This window comes from Mastomys coucha, unplaced genomic scaffold, assembly GCF_008632895.1.
Source record: "Mastomys coucha isolate ucsf_1 unplaced genomic scaffold, UCSF_Mcou_1 pScaffold15, whole genome shotgun sequence".
NCBI classification, from domain to species: Eukaryota; Metazoa; Chordata; class Mammalia; order Rodentia; family Muridae; genus Mastomys; species Mastomys coucha.
Window position 1 is genome coordinate 81,212,153 of NW_022196897.1, and position 11,686 is coordinate 81,223,838.

Consider the following 11,686-nt stretch of genomic DNA (forward strand, 5'->3'; position numbering starts at 1 on the left):
CTTGACCCTGTGAAGGTTCTATGCCTCAGTGTAGGGGAATGCCAGGGCCAGTAAGCAAGAGGGGGTGGGATGGTGAACAGGGGGAGAGGGGAGGGAACAGGGGATTTTTTTAGTTTAGTTTTTTTTTTAATTTATTTTATTTTTATTTTTTTTGGAAGGGAACTTGAGAAAAGAGATATTGTAAATAAAGAAAACATACAATAAAAAAAGACCTATGGTAATCTTGTAGCATAAATAAATAAATTAATAAATAAACCTACTTATTGCTAGATGAGGTCCCTGGTAAAATAGTCCTAACTTCTCATTGGTTGCCATAAGTTTTGAGAACATACAGATCAATGGACTGGAATTGATGGTCCAGACGTAAACCCCTCTGCCTGTGGCTAATCGATTTTAAGAGCATGAAGAGAAAAGAAACATCTTTTACAAGTGGTGCTGGGAAATTTGGATATTTACATGCAAAATGCGGCTGAATTCTTATTACATGTAACATATCAACTGGTTAAAACAGATCATAAAACTAAAAATGTAAAACTTTGCTTAGACAATGATTTAATTCTGACACTGGTAGCATAAGTGTACACAGGAAAATACATTGGATTTAATTGAAATAAAAATGTCTTTTCATTAAAAGTCATTAGTAACAATCTAAAAGGAATAATGGCAGAAAACATTTCATTTGAATGTGTATTCTATCTGATAAGGGATAATAGTGCTGATGTGTATATATGTGTGTATATGTCTATATATTATATATATATGCATGTTTGTGTGTATGTCACTTATAACTCAACGATAAAAAGACAATCCAGTTAAAATGTAGTTAAAGTTTTATTCATCCATGAAGCCTACAAACTATGATATACTATTAAGAAAACTACTAACAATTGTCTTATGATTGAACTTGAGGCCTGCAATAAATGTGGGCAAAAACTCCTGGAATGGAGATTATATCCCTATGGTGAAACTTCATAGTGTTAGTCAGACACCTAGGTTATCAACTCAAAAGATTTGATACAATTGTGGAAGAGAGGATGGAAGATGTAAAAGCCTAAAGATACAAAGAAGGTCTGTGAGGTACCATCATGAGTGCAAAACACAATGATTACAACAGGGAACCATAGCAAGCTGCAGATGCCTGTACGTGATATGTATAAGAATGTGCCCATCAGCCGGGCAGTGGTGGCACATGCCTTTAATCCCAGCACTTGGGAGGCAGAGGCAGGCGGATCTCTGAGTTTGAGGCCAGCCTGGTCTACAGAGTGAGTTCCAGGACAGCCAGGGATACACAGAGAAATCCTATCTCAGAAAAACCAAACCAAACCAAACCAAACCAAACAAACAAACAAAAACAAAAAAACAAAACAAAACAAAAAAAAACAAAAAACAAAAAAGAATGTGCCTGTCACCCAGGATGTCGGTTGGCCTTTACCTCATGCACAATCCTGCCCCAGTCCTGCCCCAGCCTCCCAAGCTACTGGGACTACAAGTCTCACTTTTGTTTTTTGTTTTGCTTTGTTTGTTTGTTTGTTTGTTTTTTGAGGGGAAACTGGGAAAGGAGATATCATATGACATGTAAATAAAGAAAATACCTAATAATAATAAAAAAAAAGAATGTGCCCAACTGTCAGTCAGGGGGGAGGAAGGGCTCCGACACTACTCACTTATTTGCTGCTGGTAGATTTAGAGAGAAGGCATTGATTATCTTTAGTTGCTTACCCACTCTTGAGCTCACTCTCATCCAAAGGAGATTTCCAGTCCAAGTGTGAAACAGGTATCCCTTATTAAACTAAGTGGGCCATAAAAGCAACCCAAAAGTCACCTGTCAGGGAAAAAGAATAGTAAGGATAAAGATGGCTGATAGGGGTGAGAAGAAGATAAGAAAGAGTTGGACAAGAGAGTAACCAAATACAATACATATTGTCAAAGAGCTAAATTGATTTGTTTGTAGTGAGGAAAGGATTTTAATAATTCATTTCCTAAGAATGATTTGTGTGTGTATAATAAGCTTATAAAGACAATTAACAATTTGATCACTAGGGAAATATAAATTAAATCCAGAGAGGGCAGTCCCTTTACACATGTGATGATGAGAATCCTTAAAGGTTCATTTAGGTAGGAAGATACTTTGAAAAACTCTGTGACTTTGAAGGGTTTGGGCTGTATAAAATTCCTTGGTTATGTTTACACCTAGGCAAATCCAAACATACCTGCACAAAGCCTTGTGCCATTATCACATATATTAAAATTATGTATATTATATATGACATATATATGACATATATATATATATATATATGACAATTTTAAAGTAGAAGTACCCAACAAATGCCTTCACTAATAAATGGATAAGCAAACTGTGGTTTAGCCATACAAGAAAATAGTATTAAACTATATAAAGACAAGAAATACTTATATCCACTAAAATACCCATAAATTTTGAACTTTATATGCTTAATAATAGGTGTTCATCACAGAATACATTTGCAGACTTTATTTAGTCTGCAACAGGCACACTATAGAGGAAGTGTGTCATCAATTGCCTGGATTATCAATGGGAAGTGATTGCTGTGGGTGATAATGTGCGTCCATACAACTCAAAGATAATAGTAAAACTAGAGAATTGCACAACTTACAAAACTAAATTTTGTGGTACTTAGATTATATCTTTAAATTGGCATAAAAAGGCACTTCATTTATGTTTATTAGATTTTTCTTTCTATGTTTCATAAATACATTCTCTTTGTAATTTAATAAAATATGTGTGTGGATATTGCCAGTATGTGTGTCTCTGTACCACATTTGTACTGATATGTACAGAGACCAGAAGAGGGTATTGGATTCTCTGAGGCTAGAGTTAGAAATGGTTGTGAGCCACCACATGGATGCTGAGAATGGAGCTCCAGGCCCTTGTAGAACAGCCAGTTGAGCCATATTTCCAGTATTCCCATAGATTTATATGAGACAACTAAATGCAGCAAATCAGGCCAGTGATTCTGTGGACAGGACCATGCAACAGCAGCAATGGTTGCAGCCAGAACTTGAAAGGAGCAGATTTGAAAGGAAGTTAATGTCCTATTGAATATTGACTGTGGTAATATTTATTGATCCTCTTGATACTCTAGCTATATGCTAAATTCTCTGAGGATCTTGATTCACTATCTGTGGCAGCAACTATTCTAATTTACATTTGACTAGTCGTGTAAGCTTGTGTAGAGCGATCTGAAGTATCGATGTGTAAGACTCTCTATAGAATGTTGTTATATGCTCTTAATTGTCACAGGTTTAGAAACTGTTATGACCCCAATTCAATCTAGGTGCTACATATCTAGTTCTTTTTCTTTCATGTGTGCATGTTCACATGTTTGCATACACCCTCGGAAGCTAGAGAATCTCAATTATTCTTCAACTTATTGTTAGATGGGGTGTCACTGAAGTTGGATATCACTGATTGGTTAGGCTAGTGGTCCACATGCTCCAGGGATCCTCCTGTATCTGCCTCTTCAATTTTGGTAATATAGGTACGTATAGCCATGAGGGGCGTGTGTGTGTGTGTGTGTGTGTGTGTGTGTGTGTGTGTGTGTGTGTATTCAGGATTAGGTGCTTCTTCTCTCACTGAGAGCAGAACAGGCAGTCCTCTGCTGTATATGTGTCTGGGGCATCCTTGTACAAGCGAGTATATGCTGCCTGGTTGGTGGCTCAGTGTCTGAGAGATCTTGTGGGGGTGGGTTAGTTCAGATTGCTGATCTTCCTATGGGGTCGCCCTCCTCCTCAACTTCTTCCTGTCTTTCCCTAATTCAACCAAGGGTCTCTGGCTTCTGTCCATTGGTTGGGTGCAAGCATCTGCATCTGTCTCAGGAAGTGGTTACCTAGGAGGTGAGAGACTCTCAGGACTCAAAGGGAGGGATCTTAGATGAAATGCCCAACAGTGGGGAGAGAGTGTAGAGTCTAACGTCAGTATAAAGAGAGGGCATCAAGTGGAGATATATTTTTTATATCATTTGATTCTGTGCATCATTTTATGTCCTTATTTATGACAATACTTCATTTTTTCATTCTACTTAGGAGATTTTGTGCTCACTTCTGTGCTCTTTTCTCTGATGGTATCAGGATACTGGGTACTGGATACTGGGTTCCTCTTATATATGGTTGTCCAATATAACCTGGTTTATATAATAGTTCTGCTAGGGAGAACTCTTGTCATAGGTTATGAAAGATGTTCCAAAGGGGATTAGCATATTTGTGACCCATATTTGTTAGGGCTTTCTTAATTATAAGCAATAGAAACTCAGTTCATGTTCAACATCAAATATAATGAAAGGCTATGCAGTTTCTTGGTTGTGTAGCACTGACTGTTCATGAGGGAGTCAAATACCATTGGGATTATGCTGTTGTTTTTGTTTTGCTTCTTGGAGGATATTTCATTCATTTGCTTTCCATGTTGTTGTGCTTCATTCCCATGGTAGACAACATAATTGTTGGAATATTGCAAAATTTACAATATGTGTATTTTATAAAAGTATTTTCCACTGAAAGAAACAAATACAGTAGTAGTTTTAGTCAACATACTATATATACATCTAGAGGAAATGGCTCATTATCCTAGCTGAGATCTGCTACCTACCCTGTGGCAAATGGGGTTGGGTGATTGGACAAGAATCACAGCACATAGGGAAGCCATGTGGATAGAAGTTTGCTTTTCTTACAGGTGCCTGTGCTGCTCAGATAGCCAGTGCTCATTGCTCATGAGACCTGCACCCACGGGAATTGTGTGTGCAAAGAACGACCAAAGACAACTTGGAGGAAAGATTCACAATAGACTTTATAAGCAATCACACTGTGCAGAAGTGATGCTAAAAATGGAGCATCTGTGGGGGGATAGCATCTCTAAGAAGTGTTCTGAAAGATTAATATTGAGGAGGGGATTTTTGTCAAACTGTATTTTAGGAAATGAAAGGGACACATTATTGTCTCATCAAGTAATTCTAGGATAGTATGTTCAGGCTTTTGGAGTCCCTAAAGGAGGAAGAGGGGGCACTTCTCAGGATGAGAACGTTCCTCAAACTGTTTTCTTTGTCCTTTTTGGAGAACTAATATTTGAACCCACAGCCCCATACATGCTGGGCAAGTGTCTGCCACTGAACTATACCACTGAGCAAGCATATATATATATATATATATATATATATATATATGTATATGTATATATATATATATATACACACATATATATACATATACATATGTGTGTGTATATATACACATATATATGTATATATATAAACATATATGTATACAATGTATATATATTATATTCATTGTACATTCATATATACATTCATATATACATGTACACACATGCATATATGAATATATATGTATGTGTGTGTTAGATATATCACTAAACCTAGAGTTTATCATTTAACCTAGGTTGTCTGGCTACCCTCAGACTCTACCTATCTCTGACTTGAAATAATGGGGTTACAATTCTGGACAGTTGTACCTGCTTTTCATGGGTACCGGGGACCCAAAGAAAGGTTCCTAGGCTTTTGCAGCAAATATTGTGTTAACAGAACCATCTTCCAGGCCCTTATTTTTATACATATTTTTAGGCTACTGAATTTCTTCTTCCCAATGAAAAATGATAGTATCATTAATAATAAGCCTGTATTTATCATAATCAGTGTTAGGGCATAAAGGTGTAAATTTAAGAATATATATATAGTGTATATTTACCTGATCTTCCTTTTCCTTGGTTTTGGAGCAACAGATAAATACATAATGACACACAAGAACTGTTTCCATAGAATGGAACAGTAGTTTGCATATGAGATTGAAACTTGATTTTCTTACTATCATGTAGCAGCCATCCCCTCCAGTCAGCAATTATGACTCTAGAGCATAGTTTCAAGTTGCTGCATAATACCTCACAGCAGGAAACTATTCGTGTATTCAGATTTCTCCCACTGTTTCAACTTTGCTCATAACTACCCAATATCATCTATTCATATAGTGAATTGGCAATGCATATTTTTGTTTCAACTGGACAGAGTCTTAAATATCCACCATCCCCACACACACATCAAAAGTTACAAATATTTTAGAGTTTAATAGAAATACTCAAATACATTACAGATCATTGCAACATTTAATTTTCTTACTGGCAATATATGAAAGTACTCATTTTTCCATGTCCTCAAGTGTGTACTGCTTTTCAATATGATTTTCAGTTATCAACTTATTGTAACATAGTAATTACTATACTAATTGACGAGCTTCTTTTTTTAATTAATTAATTTTTTTACACCCCATATTCCACTTCCCAACCCCCAATCCACCCTCTACCTGCTCCACATCCCACACCTCCTCCCCACCCCACCTGTCTCCACATGGATGTCCCTGACCTCAGACCACCTGACCTCTAAACTCCTGGGGCCTCCAGTCTCTTGAGGGTTAGGTGCATCATCTCTGAATGAACACAGACCAGGAAGTCCTCTACTGTATGTGTGCTGGGGGGGGGGCTTGATATCAGCTGGTGTATGCTGTCTGTTTGGTGGTCCAGCATTTGAGAGATCTCAGGGGTTCAGATTAATTGAGAGTGCTGGTCCTCCTACAGGATCGCCCTTCTCAGTTTCTTTCAGCCTTCTCTAATTCAACAACAGGGGTCAGTTGCTTCTGTCCATTGGTTGGGTGCAAATATCTGCATCTGACTCTTTCAGTTGCTTATTGGGTCTTTCAGGGAGCAATCATGTTAGGTCCCTTTTTGTGGGCACTCCATAGCCTCAGTAATAGTGTCAGGCCTTGGGAACTCCCCTTGAGCTGGATCCTACTTTGGGCCTGTTGTTGGACCTTCTTTTCTTTAGGCTCCTCTCCATTTCCATCCCTGCTGTTCTTTCAGGCACGAACAATTATGGGTCAGAGTTGTGACTGTGGGATGGCCCCCCTCCCCTTTGAGTTCTGAGAGTCTCTTACCTCCCAGGTCTCTAGTGCATTCTGGAGGGTCCTCCCAACCTCCTATTTCCTGAGGTTGCCTGTTTCTGTTCTTTCTGCTGGCCCTCAGGGTTTCAGTCCTTTTCCCTCACCCAATACCAGATCATGTTCCCATCATGTATACTCTTTGGTTGGCGGTTTAGTCCCTGGGAGCTCTGAGGGTACTAGTTAGTTCATGTTGTTTGACTTAAGGGACTGCAAACCCTTCAGCTCCTTGTCCTTTCTCTAGTTCCTTCATTGGGGACCATGTACTCAGTCCAATGGATGGCTGTGAGCCTCTACTTCTGTATTAGTCAGGTACTGTCAGAGCCTCTCAAGAGACAGCTATATCAGACTCCTGTTATCCAGTACTTGCTGGCATCCTTAGTAGTGTCTGGATTTCATGGTTGAATATGGGAAGTATTCACAGGTGGAGCAGTCTCTGGATTGTCCTTCCTTCAGTTTCTGCTCCATAGTTAGTCTCTGCAACTCCTTCCATGGGTATTTTGTTTGGTTGGGAGGTTTTTAGTGATTTCTTCTATTTCCTTGTGAAATAAAGGACAGTTTAGATAATTTACCTGCCCTGATTTAACTTTGGTATATGGTATCTGTCTAGAAAACCATCCATTTCATCTAGATTTTCCATTTTTGTTGAGTATGGCCTTTTATAGTAGGATTTGATAATTTTTTGAATTTCCTCTATTTCTGTTATTTTTCCCTTTTCATTTCTGATTTTATTAATTTGGATACTTCCTCTTGGCCCTTTAGTTAATTTGGCTAGGGGTTTATCTCTCTTGATGATTCTCTCAAAGAACCAGCTTTTGATTTTGCTGATTATTTGTTTTCTTTGTTTCTATTTGGTTGATTTCAGTCCTGAGTTTGATTATTTCCTGCCCTCTACCCTTTGATGAGTTTTCTTCTTTTTGTTCTAGAGCTCTCAGGTGTGCAGTTAAGTTGTTAGTGTAAAATCTCTCCAGTGTCTTTACCAGGGCACTCAGTGCTATGAACTTCCCTCTTAGCACTGCTTTCATTGTGTCCCATAAGTTTGGGTATGATGTGTCAACATTTTCACTAAATTCCAGGAAGTCTTTAATTTCTTTATTTCTTCCCTGACCATGTTGTCATTGAGTAGAGAATTGTTCTGTTTCCACATGTATGTGGGCTTTCTGTAGTTTTTGCTGTTATTGAAGACCAACCTTAGGCCATTGTGATCTGCTAGAATCCATGGTATTATTTCAATCTTGTATCTATTGAGGGCTGTTTTGTGGCCAATTATATGGTCGATTTTGGAGAAGGCAACATTAGGTGCTGAGAAAGTATATTCTTTTTGTTTTAGGGTGAAATGTTCTGTAGATATCTGTTAAATCCATTTGGTTCATAACCTCTCTTAGTTTCAGTGTCTTTATTTAGTTTCTGTTTCAATGACCTGTCATTGGTGAGAGTGGGGTGTTGAAATCTCCTACTATTATTGTGTGGGGTTCAATGTGTGTATTGAGATTTAGTAAAGTTTCTTTTATAAATTTTGGTGCTCTTGCATTTGGGGCATAGATGTTCAGAATTTAAACTTTCTCTCGGTGGATTATCCCCTTGATGAATATCAAGTGTCCTTTGTCATCACACTTGATAACTTTTGGTTGAAAGTCGATTTTGTTAGATATTAGGATGGCAACTCCTGCTTGTTTCCTGTGACCATTTACTTGGACGACCTTTTTTTCACCCTTTTACTCTGAGATAGTACCTGTGTTTGTTATTGAGGTGTGGTTCTAGTATGCAGCAAAATGTTGGATCTTGTTTGCATATTCAGTCTGTTAGCTTATGTCTTTTTATAGATGAGTTGAGTACATTAATATTGAGAGATATTAAAGAGAGATGACTGTTGGTTCCTGGTATGTTTGTTTATGTAGGTGACTTTATGTGTTTGTGGCTCTCTGCTTTTGACTTTGTTGTAAGATGCTTAACATCTTGTCCTTTCTTTGCTGCAGGTATCTTCCTTTTGTTCGAATTTTCCTTCCAAAATACTTTGTAGGTCCGGGTTGGTAGATAGATACTGTTTGAATTTAGTTTTGTCCTGGAATATTTTGGTTTCACCATCTATGTTGATTGAGAGTTTTGCTGGGTATAGTAGCCTGAGCTGGCATTTGTGTTCTCTTAGAGTCTGCATGACCTCTGACCAGGCTCTTCTGGCTTTCAGAATCTCTGTTAAGAAGTCTGGTGTAATTCTGATAGATCTACCTTTGTATGTTACTTGGCCTTTTTCCCTTGCAGCTTTCAATATTCTTTCTTTGCTCTGTGCATTTAGTGTTTTGATACTTATGTGACAAGAAGATTTTCTTTTCTGATCCCATATATTTGGTGTTCTATAAGCTTCTTTTACCTTTATGGCCATCTATTGAAGTTTTCTTCTATGATTTTGTTGAGGACATTTTCAGGTTCTTTGAGCTGGGAATCTTCGTTCTCCTCTATTCCAATTATTCTTAGGTTTGGTCTTTTCATTGTGTCCTGAGTTTCCTGGATGCTTTGGGTTAGGAGAGTTTTTTATGTTTTGAATTTTCTTTGACAGTTGTGTTATTCTCTTTTACCGTATCTTTCACACCTGAGATTCTCTCTTATATCTCTTGTTTCCTGTTGGTAATACTTACACCTATAATTCCTGACCTCTTTCCTAGGTTTTCCATTTCTAGGTTTGCATCCATTTGTGTTTTCTTTATTTCTACTTCTACTTTCAGGTCTTGGATCACTTTATTCAATTCCTTCACCTGTTTTACCTGTGTTTTCCTGTATTTCTTTAAGTGAATTATTGATATCCTTCTTAAAAGACTCTATTATCTTCATGAGATAGGATTTTAGGACAGATTCCTAATTTTCAGGTGTGTTGGTATATTCAGGGCTTGCTATGGTGGGAGGACTATGTTCTGATGATGCCCACGTATTTTGGCTTCTGTTGCTTATGGCCTTGCAGTTGCCTTTTACCATCTGGATATCCCTGGTGTTTGTTGGTCTGGGTGACTGTATGAGCATGCCTCTTTTGTCCCTGGGTTGCTTAGGTCTCCTGGTAAGCCCATGGCCCTTAGCTGTAGCAGACTACCTGTGGGGCCTTCCAACTGGGTGCCTTCATAGGGGCAGAGAAGCTGCTGATCTATTGCTGTGGCTGCAGTAGATCTCTTGGGAGACCTTCAGACAACTTCTCTGAGTGCAGAGCATCCTCAACTGCTCTGAGTGCAGCATGTCCTGTAGGATGGACCAGGATATGGAGTCTTCGTGGGAGACTAGCTTCTCTTCTTAATTATTTATTATCAATTAATTTTTTTCTATTGTAAATTACAAATTCACATATTTTTATTTTGTAATCTGCCTATCAGTTCAACTTTCTTCATGATAAATCTGGAAGATTTTTGTGCATCCTAGACTAACCATTTTTCTTTTATATACAGTGTTAATTTCTCTAGTATATTATGTGTGGATGTGACAATATTTTACTTTGTTTTATGGATACATACTTACAGAAGTTTGGTTTATATGCACTTTTTTTCTGAAAAAAAAAAAATAACAATAGTAAGAACAGGACCCTAGATTAGAAGCTCTCATTTTGAGTTCATTAATATAATTTTAATAAATTAAAATATCTTTTTTCATAAACAGAGTTTTTAGTAGTTATTTTAGTAGCTGCCATTTCTCAAAATACAGTCTATAATGCACTTAGTATCATCAATCTTCAGATGTAAAATCTATAGAAATCAATAATGTAATACAAACAATATTGTATAGTTGAATAAAAATAAGATAAAGAAGAGAAATAACTTGTTTTTGAGATGTTGGTGGTGTTAAAAGTCAGTGGATCTGGAAAGAAGTTACAGTATTTTCTGGAAAATGTACTTGATGAGAACAAGATTAATTTTAGTTTCTCTGTATGGTCAATCATTTAATTCTTCCTTCATATACATTTCTTGTTTTCATTGCATTTCTGAAAAATACATACATATATATGTATATAATATAAAACATAAAATATATACTTCTTATAAGTAAAATAGGGGGAAATGTTACCTGATCAGGAATGTTCCACCTTTATAATATAGTATTTCTGATAAATAATCTACAATATCATTAAAAAATAAACATTTTATCTCCATAACAACTGACTCTCATGTTTATATTATAAAATAATCATCCTGAAGTCTCATATCTTCAAGCCTGGGACTTCATATTGCAGCTACTGAGAATGACTATATCAGAGGCTGTAACATCATCAAAGGTAGAGTCCATCTGAGCATTATGACATAGTGGCTATTAGGTGAAACCTTGTTGGAGGAAGTAGGTCACTGTGTATGTGTCTTTGAATGATGTGCCTTTTCTTCTGTTACTTCCTAGAAAACCCGCTTTCCAGCCACTTTGAGAATAAGCTTGCTCTTATGTAGGTTTCTATGGTGAGAATGAAGATAGTTGTATTTTGGAAATTGAAAAAGAATATGTATTAGTTACTTTTCCAGTTGCCATGGCAAAATGCCCAGCAATAGCAACTTAAAGAAATAAGGGTTTATTTGAACCACAATTCAAAGGTAACAGTCAATCGTGGTGTAGAAAACATGGTGTCAGGAGTGTGGGAGAGCTGGTTAGCCACGGTGTGCATGCAGTCAGGAAGCAGAGAAAACAGAAATGCTGCTCTCAACAAGCTTTCTCTTTCTACTTATCTCTAGACTCTAGCCCGTGGAATAGTGTC

General features: G+C 37.3%; 1 long non-coding RNA gene across 1 annotated transcript in view; it reads right to left on the reverse strand.

Moving 5' to 3' along the window:
• LOC116092247 overlaps positions 1-1,820 on the reverse strand; it is a 29,082-nt gene extending 27,262 nt beyond the window's left edge. The window contains exon 1 of the long non-coding RNA XR_004119174.1: positions 1,720-1,820. This is a non-coding gene — a long non-coding RNA (uncharacterized LOC116092247). The remainder of the gene's footprint in view (positions 1-1,719) is intronic.
• Positions 1,821-11,686: the final 9,866 nt, after the last annotated feature.